Source organism: Pelodiscus sinensis, chromosome 6, assembly GCF_049634645.1.
Source record: "Pelodiscus sinensis isolate JC-2024 chromosome 6, ASM4963464v1, whole genome shotgun sequence".
In the NCBI taxonomy this organism is placed as follows: Eukaryota; Metazoa; Chordata; order Testudines; family Trionychidae; genus Pelodiscus; species Pelodiscus sinensis.
Window position 1 is genome coordinate 106,717,978 of NC_134716.1, and position 25,609 is coordinate 106,743,586.

Genomic DNA, 25,609 nt, shown 5'->3' on the forward strand with positions numbered 1-25,609 from the left:
TCCCATATGAAGAGAGATTAAAAAGACTTGGATTTTTCAGCTAAGAAAAGAGGAGACTAAGTGGGGATGTGATAGAGGTCTATAAAATCATGACTGGTAGGGAAAAAGCGAATAAGGAAAAGTTATTTACTTATTCCCACAATATAAGAAGTACGGGTCACCAAATGAAATTAATAGGCAACAGGTTTAAAACAAACAAAAGGAAGTTTTTCTTCACTCAGAGCACAGTCAACGTGTGGAACTCCTTGCCAGAGGATGCGGTGAAGTCTAGAACTTTAATAGAGTTCAATAAAGAGTTAGATAGATTCATGGAGGTTAGGTCCATCAATGGCTATTAGCCAGGATGGGTAGGAATGGTGTTGCTAGCCTGTGTTTCTCTGGAGGTGGGTGACAGAGGAGCGATCATGTGAGGATATTGCTATCCCTCCCTCTGGGGCATCTGGTATTGTCCACTGTTGACAGGATACTGGGCTAGATGGACCTTTTGTCTGACCCAGTATGGCTATTCTTTTGTTCTTATGGAAAAGTGGCCATCTGGAAGACTAGAAATAAAAGAGTAGGACAAAGCTGGCTATTTTACATCTTCTTACATCTTGCTTGGTAAATTTTCCCAGCCTTCCATTCTCAGAAGAAATTATGTATTACATGTATTTACCAATACTTTGAATTTGTCAGCAGTCCTGAGCTAGCGCTAATTCTCTACAAAAAATTGCTGCAAAGACAGTGCTAAAACTTGTGGTTCTGAATGGAGATTGTACTCTGAAGATAGCTGCCTACGTAGTTACTTGAGGCAAAGGCACTATATTATTGTGATGATGAAAAATTTTTAAAAAATTATATCATATGGACCTCTTGCTTATCAGGTGTGTACAGCCATAAAACCAAAGCATCAGTTGATGGTTAGGACTTCCAGATCCACAGCAAGACTATAGTACAGGTTGTATCTCCCTTAACTGGGAATCTTTGGTCCAGCAAAATCCATGGTCCAGCATGGCTCACAGATGTTCTTGGACTACATAGCCCAGGAACAGGAAGGTCTGACGGCAGGTTAGATGCGTCCTAGAAGGCAATGGCAACTCAGCTGGAAATCCAGTGTTGGGAGGGCGAGGAGCGGGCAGCATGACCCAGAGTTTTTGTGGCCGCAGCAGCAAGAGAGCCCTGACCTTGGTCCCGTTCTGGCTCCAGTGGCCGGGTAGCTTCAGCCCCAGCGGCAGCCATGGAGCTCTGGCCTCGGCTGCAGAGCCAAGTGGCTGTGGCGTTTTGGACCCGGCAGCAGCGAGGCCAGTAGCCACTAAAGAGCCCATGGAGGATGGGGCAGCAGTGGGGCCAGGCTGGAGCCCTAGTCCAGTAGCAGCAGGGCCATGAGGAGAGGGACCTTCACTGGTCTGGCAAATCCCTTCATTCCCAAGGGTGCCGGACAAGGGAAGTCCAACATGTACTCGAGTTTAAGGAATAACTGTGAATTGGTGGCAGTGTTAAGATGACCCTCATGTGTTTGGAATACTGGACATTCCAGTACGTCGTGGAACGTAATGAGCCCTCCCTCACCTTTATGACCTCATGCGTGTAGGGTCATGCTGGAAGGAGTGGAGTGACACATTTTTAAAAATGGCATCTCCTATCTAGTACTGGACAAAACCACACTCAATTTTTCCTCAGGATTAGATGGGACAAACAACTCAAAGAGAGGACTTTCTTTCTTTTTCTCTGGATGATGGCCTTCCTAAACAGTAGTAGTTTGTCATCTATATGGAAATCGGAGGGCTGATATGACATACTTTGCCAATGAGTGACAAAACTACTTGTTAAACAGCAGTAAATACTGTGATTTATTATTCCAGGATCATTTTCCCTGTCTCTAATAAGAAGAACAAGATCAGTTATTCTTTAAGCACTGTCTGCAATGAATGGAAAGAAAAATAATGGTGTTACGTGAGATTTCAGTTTGGGAAATCTTTTCTGGAGATCTCATGCAGCTAGAAATATAACATCTTTAGAGTTTCTGAAAATGACATGTGGGCTGCGTCTAGACTGGCATGATTTTGTGCAAATACTTTTAACGGAAAAGTTTTTCCATTAAAAGTATTTGCACAAGAGAGTGTCTATACTGGCATGTGCCTTTGCACAAAAGATTTGCTTTTGTGCAAAATCATCCGTGCCCAGTGTAGATGCTCTCTTGCGCAAGAAAGCTCCGATGGCCATTTCTTGCGCAAGAAATTAACATGTCTGTCTACACTTGCCCTCTTGTGCAAGAATACTTGCGCAAGAGGGCTTATCCCTGAGCAGGAGAGTCGGAGTATTTGCGCAAGAACCACTGATTTTTTACAGTACAAAGTCAGTGTTCTTGCGCAAATACTCGCAGCCAGTGTAGACAGGCGGCAAGATTTTGCGCAAAAGCGTCCACTAGACGCACCCATGATGTTTTTCTAAGACAAAGGTATAGACTCCAACAGAAAAGAGCTCTATTTTGGACCTCATTATGATATATAAAGATAAATTCATCACAGGGTTGTAAAGGCTTCTCTATACTGTACACTAGTCTGCACCAGAGGGCTATAAATCCTAGTGTGCATTAATGCATTGCATACTAACTGGTCTGTGTGATCCCTGTTGGCTTGCACTAAAAGTTCCCTAGTCCCTACCTTAATGTGCACTAGGGAACTTTTATTGTGTACCAGGGAGATTACATGGGCCAATTAGTATGTGACATGCTAGTATTCAACAACATTTACATCCCTGAAGATCAGACTAAAGAACCATGTAGAAAAGCTTTGAGTTTGAGTTTGTGGTTGCTTAGGGACAAGAGATTATTACCTGATTACATTCAGGATGGGCAAATAAAAGATCCTTCAAAAGGCCTAACTTTCAGAAATTAAGAGACTTATGTATGAAATTGGAAAAATCATTGATTGTGGATGAAAATTGGGAGCTCTTAAAGAAGAGTTTAATTAGATAAACAAAAACTATAACTCTGTAATCAAGAAAGAAGAAAATGTCTCAAAATTCATCCTGATTCAATGGTGATGTGAAGGCAACAATTGCAAATGAAAAAGCAACGTATAACAAAAGGGGTGGAGGAATAGAGAACACTCAATATAATTGGAGCCCTGCACAGATACAAAATGTGTATCTGCATCTGATCTGCAATCTGCAAAAATAATTTGTTGATGTGGATATCCATGGATATAAAGCGAATATCTGCGGATTTGCAAGACTCTAAATCATAGAATCATAAGACTGGAATGGACCTCAAGAAGTAATCAAGTTCAGTCGCCCGCAGTCATGGCAGAACTAAGTATTATGTAGACCAGTGTTTCCCAAATGGTGCTCCGCGGAACCAACGTAAGGGTTCCGCGAGAACCCAAATGCTCCTCTCCCCCCGCCCATAAAGAGACAGAGGAGCCCGGCGCGCAAAGATGCTGGCTCCTTCCCTGCTCCCCTTTCAGACATCTCCCGCGTCCCCCGCTGCCGCTCTGCTTTTACCACGGGACCTAGCAGCAGCAACAGCTGCTTGTCCTGCTTCTGCCCGATCAACCCAAGATCCCTCTCCCACGTCCCCCGCTGCCGCTCTGCTTTTACCACCGGAAAAAGCACAGTGGCAGCGGGGGATGTGGGAGAGGGATCTTGGGTTGATCGGGCAGAAGCGGGACAAGCAGCTGTTGCTGCTGCTAGGTCCGGTGGTAAAAGCAGAGCAGCAGCGGGGGATGCGGGAAAGGGATCTTGGGTTGATCGGGCAGAAGCAGGACAAGCAGCTGTTGCTGCTGATAGGTCCCTTGGTAAAGGCAGCATGTGTGTGTGTGGGGTGGGGGAGTACTATCAGTGATTGGAACACCGGAACTCCTACTCACTGTGAGGATCGGAACAAATCCCCATACACACTGTGGCTACGTCTACACTGGCCCCAAATTCCGGAAAAGGCATGCAAAGCAGGTAAGTCAGAATAGGGAAATCCATGGGGGATTTAAATATCCCCCGCGGATTTAAATAAACATGTCCGCCGCTTTTTTTCCGGCTTGGGGAAAAGCCGGAAAAAAGCGTCTAGACTGGCGTGATCCTCCGGAATAAAGCCCTTTTCCGGAGGATCTCTTATTCCTACTTTCAGGTAGGATATCACAAGATATTGTGATGTGTATGTTGGATCAGGAGTCTAGTAAAAAAGTTGAGGCTGTGCCACTATCAAACAATACTGTCACACGTCGTATTCATGATCTTGCTGCTGACATTGAGAAGGAGCTTATTTTTCGGCTGCATTTATGTGATGCATATGCATTACAATTAGACGAGTCCACTGATGTTGCAGGTCTTGCAGTTCTGCTTGTATTTGTCCGTTATGATTTTAATAGTTCTATTGAAGAAGACTTACTTTTATGTGAATTTTTGCAAACCAATACAACTGGTAAGAATATATTCAATTGTATCAATAACTTTATGAAAACACATCAAATAAGTTGGGAAAAATGTTTTGATGTGTGCAGTGATGGTGCCAAAGCAATGGTAGGAACAGTGGCTGGCGCTGTAACACGAATAAAAAATGTAGCACCAAACTGCATCAGCAGTCACTGCATTCTCCACAGACACGCTCTGGTAGTTAAGAATATTTCTCCCTCTCTTAAAAATGTGTTGAATGAAGCAGTACAGATTATTAATTATATAAAAACTCGACCATTATGTGTGAAGATATGGTTAGTCAGCACACAGACCTGCTTCTACATACAGAAGTCAGGTGGCTATCACGAGGAAAAGTGCTGGTTAGATTATTTGAATTGCGTCATGAGCTCTCCGCAAATCTGATGGATCACAAATTCCAACTGTCTGATCGTTTAACAGACTTTTTGTGGTTATCTAGAGTTGCGTATCTTGCAGACATCTTTACAAAACTAAATGAAGTAAATCTGTTGCTGCAAGGAAAGAATGTAAATATTTTTAATGCGAAAGACAAAATTTTGTCATTGTCACGGAAGCTACAGTTTTGGATCTCATCTGTAGGACGAAATGATTTGGATTGTTTACCAACTCTGAATGATTTCCTTGAAGAAAATGGATACAAACTTGATGAAGATATTCGCAGCAACATTGCAGATCATCTCCACGATTTATACACGAACATCATTAAGTATTTTCCAAACATCAATGACAACAATAACTGGATTCGAAATCCATTAAGTTTAACAGAAAAGCCCGTCAGTTTTTCTACACAAGATTATGAAAACCTAATTGAAATCGCTTCAGATGGCCAATTAATACAAAAATTTAAAGAAGTTTCTCTGATTACATTTTGGAGTGACTAATGTCAAAGTCAAGAATATTCATCTTTATCAAGACGCGCAATTCGTCAGCTGTTACCCTTTGCCAGTACATACTTGTGTGAAACTGGGTTCTCGAACTTTGCAGCAATGAAAACGAAATACAGAAATTGACTGAATGCTGTGCCAGATATGCGAATCCAACTTTCTAGTATTAAACCAAATATAAAAAGAATTTGCCAAAAAAAGAAGAAAAACCACTCTTCGCATTGAAAACTACGAATATAATTAATATTATTTGATAGTTTTATTTTTTGTACATATTTAATATGATTTTTGTTGAATATAAATGAATGGTGTTATATTCAATATGTTGAATTTAAATGAATGGTGATCTCATGACCGTATTTAGCATCTTATTACTACCAATTGTGGTGTACTGGCAATCTGTGTGTGTTTGGATGTGTTTTTTTTTTTTTTTTTTTTTTTCGAAAAAATTAATCCCTGGCTAGGGGGTTCCTTGAAATTTTTCTGAGTTGGAAAGGGTTCCGTGGTCAAAATAATTGGGAAACACTGATGTAGACCATTCCTGAGAGGTGATTGTCTAACCTGCTCTTAAAAATCTCCAGTGATGGAGATTCCACAATCATTCTAAGCAATTTATTCCAGTGCTTAACCAGCATGACAGGAAAAACTTCTTAATGTCCAACCTAAACCTCCCTTTCTACAATTTAAAACCATTGGTTTTGTCCTATCTTCATAGTTTAAAAAGAACAATTGTTCTCCCTCCTTGTAACAGCCTTTTAGGTACCTGAAAATGGTTATCATGTCAATGGTGTTTTCTCTTTTCCAGACTAAATAAACCCAGTTTTTTCTGTCAGCCCACATAGGTTATATTTTCTAGACCAGTGTTTCCCTAGCTGTTGCTGCTTCTAGGCCCGGTGGTAAAAGTAGAGCGGCAGCGGGGGACGCGGGAGATGTCTGAAAGGGGAGTGGGGAAGGAGCCAGCATCTTTGCGCGCCGGGCTCCTCTGGCTCTTTATGGGTGGAGGGAGGGGAGCATTCGGGTTCTCGCGGAACCGTTATGTTCACTTCGCGGAACCCCAGGGTTCCGCGGAGCACCATTTGGGAAACACTGTTCTAGACCATTCATCATTTTTGTTACTCTTCTCTGGACTTTTGTGAAATGTGGGCCCCAGGACTGGACACAATATTCCAGTTGAGGCCTAATCAGTGCGGAGTAAAGTAGAAGAATTATTTCTTGTGTTTAGCATACAACAATCCTGCTAAGACTGAGGTTTTGGCTTTTTTTTTTTCAACAGTACTACACTATTGTCTCATATTTAGCTAGTGGTCTGCTATGATCCCCAGACCCATTTTTGGAGTACTCCTTTCTAGGCAGTCATTTCTCACTTTGTATGTGTGAAACTGATTGTTCCTTTCTAAGTGGAATAATTTACGTTTGTCCTTACTGAATTTAGGGATATAAATGGCTAACCAACGTAATCATTAAGCATCACTCTCACTAGATTAAACGCCTATGGTGGGCAGCTAGGCTGGAGTAGCCCTCCAACCCATCTTCATTTAAGCTGTTAACCAGTTAAACAACATGTTTAATGAGTTAACTGATTAAATGGGATTTTATATTCCTAGTTTAATTTCATCCTATGTACTGTAGACCATTTCTCCAGTTTGTCTAGATCATTTTAAATTTTAATCCTATCCTCCAAAGAACTTGCAACCCCTCCCAGAGTGATATCATGTGAAAACTTTGTAAGTGTATTGTCTATGTCAATATCTAAATTGTTGATGAAAATATTGAACAGAAGTGGACCCAGAACTGATCCCTGCGGGACCCCACTCGTGCTCTTCCAGCATGACTGCAAGCCACTGATAACTTCTCTTTGGGAATGATTTTACAACCAGTTTTGCATCCATCTTATAGTAGCTCCATCTAGGTTTCCTTAGTTTGTTTCTGAAAAGGTCATGTGAAGACAGTATCAAAAGCTTTACTAAAGTCAAGATATACCATGTCTACTGCTTCCCCCTCCTGTCTACAAGGCTTGTTATTCTGTCAAAGAGGCTATTGAGTTGGTTTGACATGATTTGTTCTTGATAAATCCATGCTGACTATTACTTATTGTTTTATTATCTTTTAGTTGCTAGAATATATGTTAGATGCTATATAGTGAAGAAGGCTGATAAGGGAAGCTGAAGACATTATGATTGGCAGAGCTAATGACAATAACGAGTTTAAGTATATTAGAAACAAAAGAACTCCAGTCAACAATATAGGCCAGTTGTATATGGAGATGGTAAATCGTTAATTATGATGCAAATAAAGCAGAAGTCTTGAATAAATATTTTTGTTTTGTATTTGGAAAAAAGTAGGATAATATACTTGTGTAATATGAGGATGATCATGTATTTGCCAATCCTTTAGAAAGTGAGAAGGAGGTTGGACAACATTTACTGGGGCAACATTTTTAAATATGTAAGCCTGAGTAACTTGCCTCTAAAAGTCTTAAAAGCATTAAAAGGTTTCTGGCCTGTTGATGTACATTTTAAATCAATTTTGGAAAACTGAGGAAATTCTTATACACTGAAAGAATTATTGTTGTGCCAGTATTAAGAAATAAGACTATAGATATGGCCCTGTGAGGCTGACATCAGTCTTCGGTAATATAGTGCAAAAAGCTATTATGGGAGTCATCTGATAAAGAAATAAAGAATAGCAATACAGTTAATGCCAGTTAAATTTTATGGAAAACAAGTCTTGTCAAACAAACCAGATTTTATTCTGTGAGACTGATCTGCTACAGTATAATATACTTAATGTATTATGCTATGATAATACAAATAATACTGTAAAATTTCACAAAGTACAAGTTAAATATATTATGACTTGCTGACAGATCTCACAGAGTACTTGAGTATGGACAGTAGTTATTGAATGGTAATGTTTCTTATGATGTTCTGCAGGGATTGGCCCAATACTGTTCAACCATAACATTGCTGCTGATAAAATATGCAGGTGATATATAGAATGGTAGAGCACTAAATATCCATGAAGATAGACCAGTATATAGAATGATCGGTTTACCCTGTGTTTGGTTTTATTTAGGCTAAGATGGCAAGCATCCTATGGTGCTGCTATCTCATGATTTCAACTAACACAATGAATGTTGTCAACAGATTACCGGATATCAATTTAACAATATCCCTGTATTATTATTAGGAATGTGAATGACTAGTTGACTATCCAATAAGCAAATACTTATCAGATAATCAACACAATAGTCAACTAGTCGCTCCCCCTCCCCTCCAACCCTCCTACACACACTGCCTCTGTCATAAAGAAGCAGCAAGGGTGGGGAGAAAGAGCAGGGGTGCTTCAAAGTGGCAGTGCCACATGGAGCCTGGGGACAGCTGGGGACTCCTCCGCTGACCCTGGGCTCCATGCAGTGCTGCCACTTTGAAACGCCGCATGGAGCCTGATGCTGTGCTCTTCGCAGCATTTCAAAGCAGCAGCACCACATGGAGGCCGGGGTTAGCTGGGGACTCAGAGTCCTACGCTGACCCTTGGGCTCCATGTAAGCTGCTGCTTTGAAATACTGCAATGAGCACAAGGCCAGTTGGGGACTGCTTGAGTCCCGCATTGGCCCTGTGCTCCCAGCAGCACTTTCACCCTTACACTTCAAAGGCAGAGGTGCCCTTATCGACTAATCAAATAATCGATGCAAATTGCATTGACTATTTGATTAGCTAATTAATCTAAATTTAACATTCCTAATTATTATATTTATGCACTGATCCTATATGAGATTTATAATATTAGTTTGTTTTACATTATTTTATGCTTTAATTAAAACATATATTTGCCACATTTGCTTTTATGTAGGCCTCTTGAGTTTCCATTGATACAAATATTTTACTTCCTTTACAGCAGGAATTTAGCTCTGGTTTGGCAAATGATTTTGCTAAGGACATATATTTTGTAACAGTTTTTATTTTCCAGGATTTTGCTAAGCTCTGTATAAGTCTTGAAATACAGATCACCTCTGTCCATACTAAAACAAACATGCACAGTTGCTAGGTTCAATTTTGATTTATTAATAAGACTTTAAATCAGGCTCAACTGGAATGTATTAATTAAAGATGTAGTCAAGATTTATACAGGACAATACAGAATACAGAGAAGCTATGAATTCCAAACCAGTCTGAAGACTGGAGAAGTGACTTTACATCTTGATTAACTCCTAACTCACTCCCAGAAATGACCCTCCATACATGTTGTATTTGGGACAAAGAAGAATTCCTTTCCAGAACTGATCTACACATGGAATTCCTCTTATAAGGAACTGATGGAACTGATCTACACATGGAATTCCTCTCAGTTTAGCTTATCAATAAGCTAAATGTGTCTGAGACTAAGTTCTTTTTATAGAAAATGTCTGTAGCATAGGCAGTGAGCTAAAAATATTTATCAGTGGATCATCATCTTATTGATTACTGAAGACATTTGCACTAACAATATCTCTCTTCAGTCACAACTGGTCCCTTTGTCGACCCATTTTCTGTGAGTTAGTAGGGTCAGGGTAAAAATATTATACACATTCCATGATTTGGTCACACACTTAGGCTGAATTTAAGTATAGATTCTCTACAGTCATATATACAAAATACCAGAAATATAGTTACAAAATACTTTATATGTGAGCCAAAGGATCACAGGGTTTTATATATAAAGACTTACGGGAATACAAAGAATCATAGGAAGTCTGGTTCATTTGTTAACTCGGTATGGAAAGGGCTAGGATGTTTCACAGTTTATGGAGATATGGCTATACTTAAACACTACATGGGCATAGTTTCATCACTGTAGACACTTCTGTGTAGAAACTACTTAATTTGATAGGTGGACTTCTCATCAGTGTAGGTAATCCACCTCCTCAAAAGGAAGTAGATGGATTGTTGGAAGAATTCTTTCAAATTAGCTCTGTCTACAGTGGGAGGTTAGGTTGGCTTAATTATGCAACTCAGGAGAGTGAATTTTTCACACTTCTGAGCAACACAGGTAAACTTTCATTTTCTAGGGTAGACCAATCTACAGTACCTCAACTGGTATTTTTACCCCCACCCTCCATGGTCCATACTTGGAGTGCCCATTAAAGACTCCTGATATCTCCTGATATCACTGTCTTTGGGGATGAACTCTTACCCACTGCTTTCCTACCAAAGGTTTTTAAGACTGATACTTTTATCCCCAACAAGCCAATCTGCCTAACAGACAGCTCCATGCATTGTTTGCCCTCTCTTTTCCTTCTCAAGATTTGTCAACAATGGTTGATCTGTCCAGTTTTCCCAGCCACTCTGCCCACCTGGCTTTTGCATGCGACCAGAGGCTCCGCCTCCAAGCTGGGAGCCTCTGGTTGCATGTAAAAGCCGGGCGGGGGGAGTGGCTCCCAGCCCCGCCCCCGCCCCTGCCCGGCTTCTGCTCACAACTAAAGGGAGTGCCTGCTGGGGGCACAGTCCGAAGGACTCTGGCTGTGGCTAGTGGCTGCACCACCCCTGCACCCCCCTCCAGGTCTGCTTCCCGCCCCCCTTCCTCTGGGCCTCCCTCTCCTCCCGTCCAGTCTCGCGGCTCCCGACCCCTCCCCAGCTCTGCTTCCTGCCTTCCCTTCCTCCTGGCCAGCCCCATGGCTCCTGGACCGTCCCCCCTGCCAGTTCTGCTTCCCACCTCTCCCCGCTCCCAGCCAGCCCCGCCCCCCTCCTGGCCATTTCTCCCCTCCCACCCCCCACCCACGATCAAGTGTGTTCGGTTTTTTGGTGGGGTCTACCTGGCAACCCTACACAATACGCAGGCCCCATTTAAGTAAGTTCTGCTGATATTAATAAAATGCAACATTTAGCCAATGACCATCCATATGACAGAACTTTTAATGAACAATGACAGTCCAGGAATTTAACTACTAAAACACATATCAACAAAAGACCATTATATTGACTCGCTATTGTGGAGTGTGTGCCCAGTGGAGGTCTTGTTTAAAGGATCCCATCCGCAGGCTGCATGTTGAGCCCCATATAAACCCAAACCACACTATGGGCTTCAAACAAATGGGCTGTGGGCTGCATGCCGCCCAGGGGCCGCATGCTGAGTAGCCCTGACCTACAGTGATAGATAAACTCAATACAATATGCCCCCCCAAAGATAATCCATGGGGTAGCAATGTCTGTCATACTTTTATTATTCTTTTTTAATATAATTGATTTATTTATTTGGGTTTACAAAGCAGAGGCAAACTATATATGTGAAGTGTTTCTGTAAAATTAACAGTATAAACTGTTAATTTGACCTTTTACTATCTATAAATTAAATGGTTCTTTTAGCTTGACAAATAGGGATATTCAAGTACACTTAGTCACATATGTATATAGGTGTCAATAGAGATGACTTCAAAGCAGTTTGTGCTAGGTGGTAGACTGATTTATTGCTGCCCAGGTGAAGGGCCAGATTATCCATTAGGTACAATAGGCACAATGCCTACGGCCTATGAAAAATTTAGGGCCTATGAAAAATTCATAATTCACTCAAAAATAAGAAAAGAAAACTGCTCAATCACACTTAATAATTTTCTGTTTTTTAATAGAATACATGTGCAAATGTTGAAGGTCAATTAAATGAAAGTATGTTAAATCTTTAGTCAACCAACAACATACAAGTATAATATACAATTAAATATTTACTTTGCAACTCTTTTTGTTAGCAAAATCACAGATTACATCAAATATCATTTTTCTCAAAAGCTTACTTCAGTTGAAAGTAGTACAAGGGAAGATAGTCGTTTCTGTCCCATGGTAGACCAAAGACTCTTCTTTGTGTGTTTTAAGTTTAAAAAAGAGTGCTCCCTTTCACATTTTGTTCCCAAGATGGTGAGAGACTTTCTGAAAGCAATGTTGACATTTGGAAAACTTGTCACCAACATGTCTGCTGTTTGTTCACTGATCATTGCTGCCGCAGATTTCTTCTCTGTGTTCATATGTGAGAGCAATAGAAATTCATCTATAAATGCATGTTCAAAATCTGATCAATAGATATCTACTAATGTGCTTGCTCTAGAGGTGACTTCAGCACTGGACATTGATCTATCCATAAAAAAACTGAACTTTTCATTCAATGTGGCATATGCTGCTCGTCTGGCCATCTCAACAATAAGCTTATCCATAATAGGATAGAAGCACTGTGTGAAATTCGTCCCTGGCACTCAAATCTGAGACAATATTATCCATACAAACTTCATAAAAAATTGCTCTCTCTGGGTATGTCTACACTACCCCGCTAGTTCGAACTAGCGGGGTAATATAGGCATACCGCAATTGCAAATGAAGCCCGGGATTTGAATTTCCCGGGCTTCATTTGCATAAGCGGGGCGCCGCCATTTTTAAATCCCCGCTCATTCGAACCCCGTGCCGCGCAGCTACACGCGGCACAAACTAGGTAGTTCGAACTAGGCTTCCTAGTTCGAACTACCGTTACTCCTCGTGGATCCAACCAAATTCATACTGATCCAACCAAATTCATACTATGGCAGCACATGGAACTCATTCAGCCAAACTGTTAACTTCATGAAACCTAGCTTGAACCCCTGAATAAATGCCACTTATTTCTGGCATTATCATATGACTTTGACTTGCAGCTTTCAATATCAATGCTATGAAATTTGAGTCTCTCCTGCAAAAGATAAGTATTTTCCATCATGTTGCTCAATGGGAAAGAACTGAAGAGATCATTCAACCACATTTCCATCACTGAGTACATAATGGGTATGTCTAGACTACATGCCTCTGTCTCCAGAGGTATGTAAATTAGACTACCCGACATAGTCAATGAAGCCAGGATTTAAATATCCCCGGCTTCATTAAAATAAAAATGGCCACCACGCTGTGCCGGCTCAGCTGATCGTTGGCACAGCACAGCAGTCAAGATGTGGATCGGTCGACAGGGAACACTTTTGTCAACCGCTCCTGTAAGCCTCATTTCATGAGGCATAAGGGAGCTGTTGACAAAGGCGTTCCCTGTCGACCGATCTCCGTCTTGACTGCTGCGCTGTGCCGAAGATCAGCTGAGCTGGCACAACGCGGTGGCCATTTTTATTTTAATGAAGCCGGGGATATTTAAATCCTGGCTTCATTGACTATGTCCGTAGTCTAATTTACATGCCTCTGGTGACAGAGGCATGTAGTCTAGACATACCCAATGAAACACCACTGTAAGCTGATCGGTATGACTAATATCATGGGATGAATCAATATTGATTCCCTAATACTTTGCCTTCTTGGTTTCAGATATTATCTGCACCATAAATTTGGATCCCAATATATCAATAGATTCATCGCATATAGTTGACAAAAGATAAGATACATTCCCTGTTCCTATATTGCCATTTCAGTGCACATGTTCTGAAATAAATTGATCAAATGCAGCTAGAAGTTCAATGCAACTAAATGATTTTCCATTGTTACGGCAGCCGTGCACTTCAGTGTCCCCACAAAAGGCTTATCCTCATTCAGTAAGGAATCTTATTACAGCAACTGTTCTCTTTAGGACTTCAGTCCAGTATTCACATGATCTTTTCTTCATCTTCTCCAGTTCTGTTTCAATTCTGGCAGATTTCTGAAGCTGTAGCATCAGAGACAGTGCACCAAGATGATCCTCCCACTGCTTATAAGAAGTAATTCTAGTGATTACATTTTTCATCAAAACCCGTTATAAATTAATTAGAGTAGTCACTGACTACAGAGTAGTTTGCATATGTAGCGACACACTTTACCAGATGAGGGAGAATAAATAAGCCATTCTCTTTGAACAGTTTCCCCATTTGTCAATCACCTGAAAAAATATTCTTTGCATGCATATCTTTTCTTTTTACCAAATTGTCTACCTTGCAATGAGAAATTGGAATCTAAATTCTGGGAAAGTTCATTTTCTGCAAAATATTAAATGAAATATGGAATGATTTCCTACTCATCTGTATCAGAATTATATTTTAATGTGATCATCTGATGTTTTCTTTGGTGTCTCTGTTTCTGTTTTCAACACATCTCCTGTCAGTATTGTCATGGCCATTTCTGAAGTAGCCTGACTGACCCTTGCTTGTTCCCCACTTGAGCTTGAAGGTTCAACATCACTTCCAATGGAACCTGCTTCAATATATTCTGCAGCTTTGTTTTCCAAGTGTGATGTTGATGGATCAATGAGAGAGCTTCCCTGTCACTCCTCATATCTTTTCTTATGAAATTCATTAGAGAATCTCTCTTCTTTTTTAAAGCTTGTTCCTTTTTTCCTTTTTCTTTTGTTTTACATATCCAGAATCATGCTTCCTCTTGCATTACTCCATGGATTTTACAGTTGTAGTGGTGGCAACATCACCTTACTATTTTCCTTATCAGCTGATTAACTGTGAGGTGAATCCTAAATATAATTGTAGCATACAATAAAATGACTTATTTTAGAATGAAGTACCATGAATTTCTCACACAGTGAGAAACTTTCAGGAGCAAAAATTAAAATGGATGAGATTAGATGTATAGGTGATAGCGCATTTCTCCCTTATATTTCTATATAGTCTAATTTAAGGACCTATAATTATAAGAGCAGCTCGGGCCTACAAAGAGCTTAATTCAGCCCTACTCACATGCACCTCTCCCTTTCTTCTAGTAAGTTTGTCTTTGCTGCTCTCTGCATTCTGAGAACTACAGGTTGGACCTCTCTTGTCTGGCACCCTGGGGACCAGACTGGTCCTAGATGAGGGAATTTGCCAGACAACGGGAGGTCCCCTGACTCCAGCCCCTCAGCCTGCTGCCCCTGCCTGCTGCAGGCTCCTTCACCCTGGCTGGGCTGACCGTGGGCCAGTCCCAGCCCTGGATCCACTGCCGGCCAGCTGGGCAACTCCAGTCCTACTGCTGAATGGCACATTGCCCAATTGGGCTGCCACAGCTAGGCGGCACATGGCCACGCTGATTCTGCCAGGCTGACATAGCTGGCTTCCCCTCTTGGGATGCGGCCGCAGCAGCCCCACCCCCACTACTGGGTGGTAGGCAGCCCCAATCATGCTACTGCCACCACCACTGCTGTCCAGGCTGTTACATCCCTACCACCTCCCAGTCTCACATTGCCCAGCCAGGCTTCCCCTCTTGGGCTGCTGTGGCCCTGGCCCCGCTGCCAGGTAGCAGACTGTCCCCATTGCGCGCTGCCCAGGCTGCTGCAGCCCCATTGCAGGCAGACTCACAGAGATGCCCCGGGCTCCCAACTGCTGGCCCTTCTGCCCCGGGGTTCTCTCATCCAGGAATATCTGTGGTCATGCCGGACCACAGATGTTGCCAGATGAGAGAAACCTGGATTTGAGAGGTGCAACCTATAGAAACAACAGAGTGTGATTGAGCTCCCAGGCTGCTGCTGGGGCCCCTTTGCCATGGGGTTCCCGGCTGCGCTGCCAGCCCCGCAGCCATAGGCTCCTGGCCATGTCACCAGACCTCCCTGACCTGGGCTCCCTGGTCCAGCAAAGTCCGTGGCCCTATTGGACCACGGATGTTGCTGGACCAAGAGTCCTGATTTAGGGAGGTACAACCTGCAGTAAATTATTGACACATTTTATTAATCTAAACATTTTAGTCAAAGACAGTATGCTCCAGCTTCTCATGGTATGACTGCCATGTTAAGTTTTTGGAAAGGAGTTCTGTATTACCTCTGCATGTCTGTGATCTGGAAATGTCTCATTTATATCTGCCTGCATTTCAGAATTAGCTGCTTTCTAATGATCACTGTTTAACTTTTGGAGGACAGTAATTTTAGGTGGGCGACTGATCTCCAGGTACATGCAGAAAAATTAGTTTTTCACACTTTTATTTTCATGCTAAAGAATGGAAAATTAGCTATCTTGCTGCTAACTGGTTTTGGCTTGTATATGATTGTCTAATGACTACTACACCTAAAATAGTAACCAGATTCTGTTTCTCCTTTTACAGTAAAAGAAACATGAGCTGCTTGGACGAAGGAACTGCCAAAGGATTTGGGGAGCTTGTTGAAAAGGTTATATAATACATTAATACTGGTTGAATACATGACTGGAAGAAACTGTAAATGCTAGTTTGGCTACACTGCTGTCCTATAAGAATATGTATACTATGGTTACTATACACTAAAGTGGACTCAGGCATCTAAATATGTAACTCTTAACATCTGCCACCCCAAATGACTTGTTAGGTTTTCTACAATTAATTCAAAACATCTGGCTTTTTCTTATTCCTTATGAGTGTGAGGGTTATTAAATTTAGTGAGTCAAAATATAAAGTAATGTAGTTTTGCAAAACTGTAGTTAGAAAGTGATTCTCTTCTCCCCATGTCCTAATGCACCTTTGAAAAAAGACAAAATACAGTAATTACTCATTTAACACGTGCCCACTTAACACGTTTTCACAATAGCACAATTTTTTTTAGGGAACTTTTTTGAATAACCATCCCCAAAATAATACGAAGATAATCAAGTGGTGAACTACTTCGTGCGGTGGTATAAGTTGATTAAAACAGTGGTAATACGCATGAGCAGATAAACTCACGTGGTCACAGCGCTCCTCCGCTCACTCATGTGTTTATCTTCATGTTTTAACAAACCCCGGTGACTTGTGTTGCTAGAGATCGTGTTGCTAGATATCTAATGTTGATGTTGACGACCAAGCACCAACAAAAAATTGACTTTGCCGCTACCACCACCTGAAACGCAACCCTCACATTTTCCATTATTTTTAATGGGAATATTGACCCCGCATATCACGTTTTCGCTTAGCATGAAGATTTTCAGAAATGCATCTATAGTATTAAATGAGGAATTACTGTATAGGTTGAACCTCCCTTGTTCAGCACCCAACGAGGGAATTTGCCAGAGCAGGTCCCCTGCTACCAGCCCACCTTCTTTCCCAGCTGACGGCCATAGACACCCCTCCCCCTACCAGGCTGCTGCAACGCCAGCTGCCTGGTCTGCTACGACTCCAGCCCTGATACTGGGGCTTCCTTGTCTGCCACTCCTCCAGCCTTGGCTCCGCTACTGGGGTTGCCACGGCCATGGCCCTGTCCACGGCCCTGCTACTGGGGCTGCTGTGTCTCCTGGCTGTGCTACCGAGGCTCCAGCCCCAGTCCCAGCTCCAGTGACTCTGAGCCTGCAGTCCTCTTGCCATTGGGGCTCTCAGCTAGGACTCCCTGGTCCAGGAACCATGGATGTTGCTGGACAAGGGAGCCCTGGTTTTTGGAGGTCCAACCTGTAGCTAAATATTGGTTTCACTGTTGATGTACAATATTCAGTTCAAGTCTATTTAGATTTTAATACCACTCAGCTTTGTCTGATTCTGCTCTCGCTCTGGTATAAATCAGGATTAACTCAGCTGGTATAAATGTGAGAAAAATCAGAATAGGCTGTGAATATGGCATTGTCAACATTTTCTTTTCCTGTGTGCTCCCTTCTTCGTGTTTTTTCTCTACAGCACAGCATTTTAAAATTGTCTTCTGTTGTATAAGCTCCCTTCTTCACCCTGTGACTGACTTGACTTTTTTATTATTACTATCACATTATGAACCCCAGCCATGAACCAGGGCTGCAATGTGGTAGGCTCTGTTCAAGCACAGAACAAAGAGCTTACAATTTAAATAGATGAAACAGAGACAGGTTGGGGGATGGGAAGTAAAACACAAGTAGAGTGAACAATGTGATGGCCGCAAACATCATGTTTAGTTTCCTTCCTTCCTTCCTTCCTTCCTTCCTTCCTTCCTTTCTCTCTCTCTCTCTCTCTCTCTCTCTCTCTCACACACACACACACACACACACACACACACACACACACACACACACACACACACACACACACACACACACACACACACCGGCTACGTCTACACTGGCCCCTTTTCCGGAAGGGGCATGTAAATTTCATGAGTCGTAGTAGGGAAATGCGCGGGGGATTTAAATATCCCCCGCGGCATTTAAATAAAAATGTCCGCCGCTTTTTTCCGGCTTTTAAAAAAGCCGGAAAAGAGCGTCTACACTGGCCCCGATCCTCCGGAAAAAGTGCCCTTTTCTGGAGGATCTTATTCCTACTTTGAAGTCCTACTTTGAAGTAGGAATAAGATCCTCCGGAAAAGGGCACTTTTTCCGGAGGATCGGGGCCAGTGTAGACGCTCTTTTCCGGCTTTTTTAAAAGCCGGAAAAAAGCGGCGGACATTTTTATTTAAATGCCGCGGGGGATATTTAAATCCCCCGCGCATTTCCCTACTACGACTCATGAAATTTACATGCCCCTTCCGGAAAAGGGGCCAGTGTAGACGAGCCCATCTTGTTTTTTCACAGGACCCCTGCTTCATGTAGTACAAGATTGGATCTGCTCTGAGGGTGAAGAAGGGTTGTGAGTAGTAAAGAAGGCTGTTGCCCATAGGACCCCTCACCCATCTGTTACAGAAGTTGGAAGGTTTGTAGCAAACAGACAACAGAAGAAGGATGGTCCAGGGAGATTATGGGTGCTGGACCATGGAGATTATGGCAACTGAATGGCACCATAGAGACTTGGATTCCATCTCTACATTTTCATAGAAATTCTATGTAATGACAAGCAAATCAGTTTCACAGGTGGACACTAATTATGTGTTCTTCATTTTGTGGTTGCCCAAATCAAGATTGTGGGGCTGGATTTGTAGTAGCACTGAGCACTCACAACTGCAACTGAAGTCAATGGGAGCCGTGCTTGAATATATAAAGTGCTATATAATGCTAAGTAAACTGAAAACTCAAATTTTAGGCATCTCGAATTGGGCACCCAAAATCAGTGGACATTTTTTGTTTTAATTTTTCTAGGCCTCAGTTCTACATTTCCTAACTTTTCACATCAGGGCTTTGTGAAGATTAATTAATTAATGTTTGTGAAGCAATCAGCTATCATAATGGTGAGCACCTAGAAAATTAATCAGGGTTGTAATAGTGCAAACAAGGCTTTAGGCTACACATTGTAGAATGAGGATAAACTCAGATATTCACTACCATTCATTAACTGAGTACAGTCCATTCTCTATTCTTTTACTGTATTTTTTTCTGTTTGTTGTTAGGATTATTATTATTATTTTATTTTATTATGGATCTCACATTGTTTTACATAACATATTTGTCTGCAGTTGAAATTCAGCCACTTTTCATAGTAGAAATAGGACAGTTATTGCTCACACACACTGCTGAACAATTTATTTTTAGGAGAAAGAGTGAAGAATAAGATGTCCATTTTAAACTGGAGGGGAAATGTGAGTAAGCACAATATAATTATGTGAGCTTGAATTTATCCAGCACCCTGGGAACTAATCCTAGTATTTGTAATAAAGGGAATTTGTTCTTTCTTAGCATGTTGAAGAGTGATTCACAGGAAATTAGAAATATTCTTAGGGGATCATTACACTTTCAGAATCATTCTCTAATCTGCAATCCTTAGCTAGTAAGAATAAAATTGATGCTATGAAAGGACAAGTAATAATCATAGTTTTCTTCTTGTAGAGAGTCAGAGTTGAGACTGCAGGAGAATTTGTCCTACCATGCTTGCTTTGTTTATAACCAACTGACGAAGAGATAATTCTTGATATACTATCCTTAATGCATAGAGTTGAATTTTATGAGGACAAGATATCCATGTGTAGATTTTCTTCTCTAACAGTCGGCCATTTCAGTATTTTTCTTGTGAGTCACATGATCCTCTGCTCTGTGGCTAAAATCAGTTTGTACTCAATTGAAGCCAATACAAATGTTTGTTTTCCCCATAGCACAAATTTAATAGGGACGCTAGTGATGGCTGAATCAGTGGTGAGCTTTTGTACATGTTTAAGAATTGTTTCACTTTACTAACAGTCAACAGCTTCCTTCTTGAAAACTTGAAGTACAGCTAACATTTTTTTTCATGACAATCAAAATACTGCCAGAAGTAGTAGTTGAAATGACGTAAGGAACTGCTAATGCAGGCAGTAGTGAAAGATGTAAGAAACAATGCACAAAAGTTAGGTCTTGTTTCAACAAACCATCACTAAACAGCAAAGTACACAATAATTTGTTGAACCAGGTCCTTAAATTAAAAAATCAGACACAATTGTTTCCACCGTTACCTTGATGCCCTTTGTCAACTTATTCAAATAGCATATTGCATTTTTTACAGTCACAGGAGATGTTGAAGGGGTAAAGAATTAAGCACCTTTTTTTTTTTTTGATAAAACAGCAAATTATAAGGGTTTATAGGGAGGAAGAAAATAATACACTCAATGGAATTCCCATTTTAAAAAAATTACTAAAAAAATTAAACGGACAAATTTTAACAGTTCCTTTCTTAAGAAATCCAAAATAAAAATTAACTTCATAAAAATATCACTATTTTTAAAAATACAGTGATTTAAAGAAAGCATGTATATTTTGTTTTTATTTTAAAAAATGTAATAGAGTTAAGGATTAAGGATGTAAAAATTAGTTTAATTAACTAATCGAATAGTCGATGGGATTTCCATAGACTATTTGATTAGTCTATAAGGGCGCCTCCACCTTTTAACTGTAGCAAAAGCCCTACAGGGACTGGTGGGGGACTGGCCCCATGCTCTCTGCAGTGCCTGAGCCTTTGAAATGTACAAGAGCTCCTGATGGCCCAACGCTCCCTGTGGGGCTTCTGCTTTTGACAAGTACAAGAGCCCGACTGGGACTCTTGTACATTTCAAAAGCAGAATCTCAGCAGAAGCAGCATGAGTAATATGAATGTTTCAGTCCCTGCTTGCACTGTTCCCAGTGTGCTTCTACCTCCTCTGCCCACTGCGGAGACAGTGCTGGAGGAACCAACTTTTAAGCTGGCCCCAGCTCCTGCTCCCCCACACTTGCTGCTTGTCTCTGATAGAGGCAGAAGGGGGGAAGGGGAAGCAACTAGTCGCATCACTAGTCAACTAGTCGCTTACATCCCTATTAAGGAGCCAAGCAATACCAGGTAAATCTGCTACAAGTGGAACATCTCTACTCCAATACTCTCTGGTATGGCAACTTCCATGGTCTGGCATAATTGTAGTTAGTTGGATGTCCATTTATCATGAGTGTGGCCAAGTTTCCCGCAGTCCCATAAAGTTTGTTTACAGCCACCAGTCCTGGCTCTCAGTGTTCTAAGCTGTTATTTAGCTCTAATTTACCTCTAATTTAAATGTCTTCTAAGAGCCCAATAAGCAGTGGAAGTGTTGGTAATGCTGCTAGATGATATTGACCTCCCATAGTCCGGAAAATTCTCTGCTTCGGCACTGGTCAGGTCCCAAGGGTGCTGGACTAGAGAGGTTCAACCTGTAGCTATTAATAAATATCATAGCCAGTAGAAAAGCCTTCTAAAAACAATAATTTAATGAAGCATCTAAAGCAACATAGTTACAAAATCAAGACACAGTTTCCCCAGTTGTTCTGTTAGCAGAACCCTTTTCTAATCATGTTGGTAATAACAGTGATAGAAATGTAGCCGTGTTAGTCTGGGGTAGTTGAAGCAAAATGCAGGACAATGTAGCACTTTAAAGACTAACAAGATGGTTTATTAGATGATGAGCTTTCGTGGGCCAGACCCACTTCCTCAGATCAAAAAAAAACAAACAAAAAAAAAAAAACTTGCATAACAAGCATTCCAAAGGGTAGGAGCTTACTGTTTGTTGTTCACTTTGAATCAAGGAAATTCTGCACATTGGTTTGACTTTTCTGTTGATAACATGAGTGTCTGTATCTCCATCTAGATCAGAGAAAACTTCACAAATAGTAAATGATTTCATCAATATTTTGATACCGTCATGCCACAGCTTACTGTATGCCAGCCTTACATCTCATAAATGTGTCTTTAAAAAGAGTCAGCCATGGAATTTAGTAAAGGATTGGATACCATATGTACCCTATAGTAAGCATTCATATTATTCTGTGATTGAAATTATGGCAACTTTTCCTGCAACCTACTGCCTGGGAGATTGTGTTTAACTATCCTTGTTAGGTAGTGAAAACTTAAGAATGTACAACATGATTAGCTTCTGTTGTATGATGGGAAAAGAATATGAGCTCTCAGAAGCCCAGGAAAAGCAAATATTAACAAAAAGCAAGCACATATTTTCATAATATTACATTTACAGGCAACCAATTCTCAACCAGAGTGCCCAGTCGAAAAGGGACCCTGGTGGCTCCAGCTGGCACTGCTGACAAGAACTTTAAAAGTGTATTTGGTAGCATAGCAGGGGTCAGGAGCTGAGGCTGGCTCCCTACTTGCACTGGTGCCACACAGGTCCCAGAATGAGCTGCCAGGTCCCTGCAGCCCTTAGGCGCAAGGAGGCTCCATCCATGTGCTCCCCTCAGCTTAGGGGTGCAAGAATCTGGCCACCACTTCCTGGGTTCCGCAATAAGTACTGCTGGAACTCCACAACCCCAACCCTCTTCCACCCCTTAACTCCTTGTCCCAGAACTGAACCCCTTTCTCCACCCGAAACTCTTCATCCCGAGCCCCACCCAAGACTTGCAGCCATAGCTAGGGCCCTCACTCCCCTCTCTGCACCCAAACTCTCTGCACCAGCCTGGAGCCTTCTCCCACACCTTAAATCCCTCATTTCTGGCCTGAACCAGAGCCTGCACCCCCAGACAGAGACCTCATCCCACACACACCCTAACCACCAACCTAAAGCCCCCTTCTACATAAAGCCCCCTATTCATCCCTGGTCTCCCCCCGCTCAGAGTTTGAACCCCAGCTGGAGCCCTCACCCCCACCTCAACCCGTTGCCCCAGCTTGGTGAGAGTGAGTGAGAGGAGGAAAGTGAGCAATGGAGAGAGGGGGGATGGAGCAAGCAGGAAGTGGGGCCTCAGAGAAGGGGAAGAGCCTAAAAGAAATGGCAGGAGGAGGGACGGAGTGTTCAGTTTTCTGTGATTACAGGGTTGGCAAACCTACTTGGGCTACTTGTTCCTTTGCTGGAGGTAGGAAGCCCTGGTGGAGCCAATGGCAGGCCCAGGACAGATGGAATCTTTGGAGAATTTAGCAACCTAAATATCAAGTCTCCAGCGAGCATGTGCAAACTGAGGCTCTCTACCAAGCATTTATAAACCTCAACTACCCACCCGGAGAAATAAAAAAGCAAATTGAAAGAGCCAAACGAATACCTAGAAACCATCTACTACAAGACAGACCCAAGAAAACCAACAATAGAACACCACTTGTCATCACCTACAGCTCCCAACTTAAACCTGTCCAACACATTATCAATAAATTACAGCCTATACTGGAACAGGACACTAAACTCCAAGAAGCTCTGGGAGACAGACCCATAGTCTCCTATAGACAACCACCTAACCTCAAGATGATTCTTACCAACAACCACAGGACATACCACACTAATACCAACCCTGGTACTTTCCCTTGCAACAAACCCTGTTGCCAGCTTTGTCCACATATTCACTCTGCTGACACCATTATTGGGCCTAACCAAGTGAGTTATAAGATCAAGAATACATATTCCTGCGCATCCAGAAATATAATCTATGCTATCATGTGCCGAAAGTGTCCGTCTGCTATGTACATTGGACAAACATCTCAGACACTTCGCCAAAGGATTAATGCCCACAAAACAGATATCAGACAAGATCACAAAGAAAAAACAGTTTCTTGCCATTTCAACCAGAAAGGACACTCTCTCAATGACTTAACCAACTGCATTCTGCTACAAAGACCTTTTACATCTGCACTTGAAAGGGAATCCTCTGAACTGTCATTCATGTTAAAATTCGACACTCTCCAAAAAGGAATGAACAAACACTTGAACTATCTTACCCATTATCAAGATAGCTTCCCCAATTATCACCTCTAATACCATTAACTCACAAACATCCCACTCGCCCCACTTCTAATATCATCAATTCACAGGCATTCACCTTCCTTCCACCCCCCCCCCCCGCATCCCCCTTCTGTTCTGAAATGTTATTTGTCCTTTTCATATGTGTTCATTTTTTTAAATTGTATCCTTTGGTATATATGGCTGTGACTATTTTCTTCCACTGTTTGATCTGAGGAAGTGGGTCTGGCCCACGAAAGCTCATCATCTAATAAACCATCTTGTTAGTTTTTAAAGTGCTACATAGTCCTGTATTTTGATTATATTATGTTTAATCATAATTTACCAGTTGGCTGAAATCTAAACATTTCCTAGTGACTGTTCAATTTTGAGATGGTCCTGCCAAAACACAAGAAGATTTCTTATGGAAACCTTCCTGCTCTACTATGTGCTCACCCATCCAGTTCCTTTGCTGCCTGCCTAGTGAGGTGCTAGGGAGTTGAGGCAACCAGGCTCCCAGTTCCTCAGCAGCCTGTCTGGTGAGCTGGTAGAGAGCCAAGTGTGTGGGAGAGCTGGCTCCCAAGGTTTGGGTCCTCAACAGCCTATGCTTCCAAAGCTTCCAAGGTCCTTGAGTTCTTGGCAGCTCATCAGCTCTAACATTAACTTTTTTTTACTAAGGCTAGATCTGCACTACTAAGTTTTATCTGCACAGCTGTGTTGGTCAAAGCTACGAAAAAACATATACACTGTAACCAACATAGATATGCTAGAAAAGCCCCAGTGTAGACAAGCTAAGCTGACAGAAGTGTGATTTTGGTAACACAGATAATGTTGTTCAGTCAGGCAATGTTAGTGTACCATCCAAAATCTTCATCTCTTGGCATATATAGTATCTAGCATGTATTGTATATTGGCATATATTGTATCTATAGTTGCATAGGCATAAATCATGCAGTATGAATTAGCCACTCACCCTTAACTTTTTTGGGACTTAAGCTATTTTGCTCTATGATTGGAAAGGTTGCTTCTTGCTTTAATCTTACTATACGTTTTAGAAATGTGCATCCGTCTGTCTGTCCACCAGTGAGTCTATTTGTTCAAGAACTCCTCCTAAACAGTATGAAATAGGACCACCAAATTTGGTATGTAGCTTCCTCTTTTCATAACTTAAAGCAAAGTAAGAATTTGGCTGTGCCAGGACAATGAGATGTGTCTGGAATTCAATTGTTTCTCATAAAATGGAAAGGGAGGGGTCTGATAGGAGGAAGTTATACTGTAAAATGACCACAGGGGGCACCAGGGGCCAGAGATGGAAACTAGGACAGCTATGACCCCATTGGGCCAGCAAAGGGCAGGGATGGAGAAAGGACAGCTATCTACTATATATTTCAGAAAATGTGTCTGTTTGTGGGTCTATTTGTCTATGTGTCTGACTGTACCCCTCCCCTAGCTGTGCCCACTGCAGCAACCATAAACAGGTGCTTTTCACCCGG

At 41.8% G+C, this 25,609-nt stretch overlaps 1 protein-coding gene across 3 annotated transcripts in view; it reads left to right on the top strand.

Moving 5' to 3' along the window:
* PRLR (prolactin receptor) overlaps positions 1-25,609 on the top strand; it is a 261,793-nt gene that overhangs the window by 2,180 nt on the left and 234,004 nt on the right. For 2 of the 3 annotated variants that reach the window (XM_075932553.1, XM_075932557.1), the window contains exon 2: positions 16,268-16,331. The gene's annotated coding sequence lies outside the window, so the exon portion shown is untranslated. Of the gene's footprint in view, positions 1-16,267; positions 16,332-18,636; positions 18,755-25,609 lie in introns of all 3 variants that reach the window. The other variant, XM_075932555.1, reaches the window with a different exon arrangement.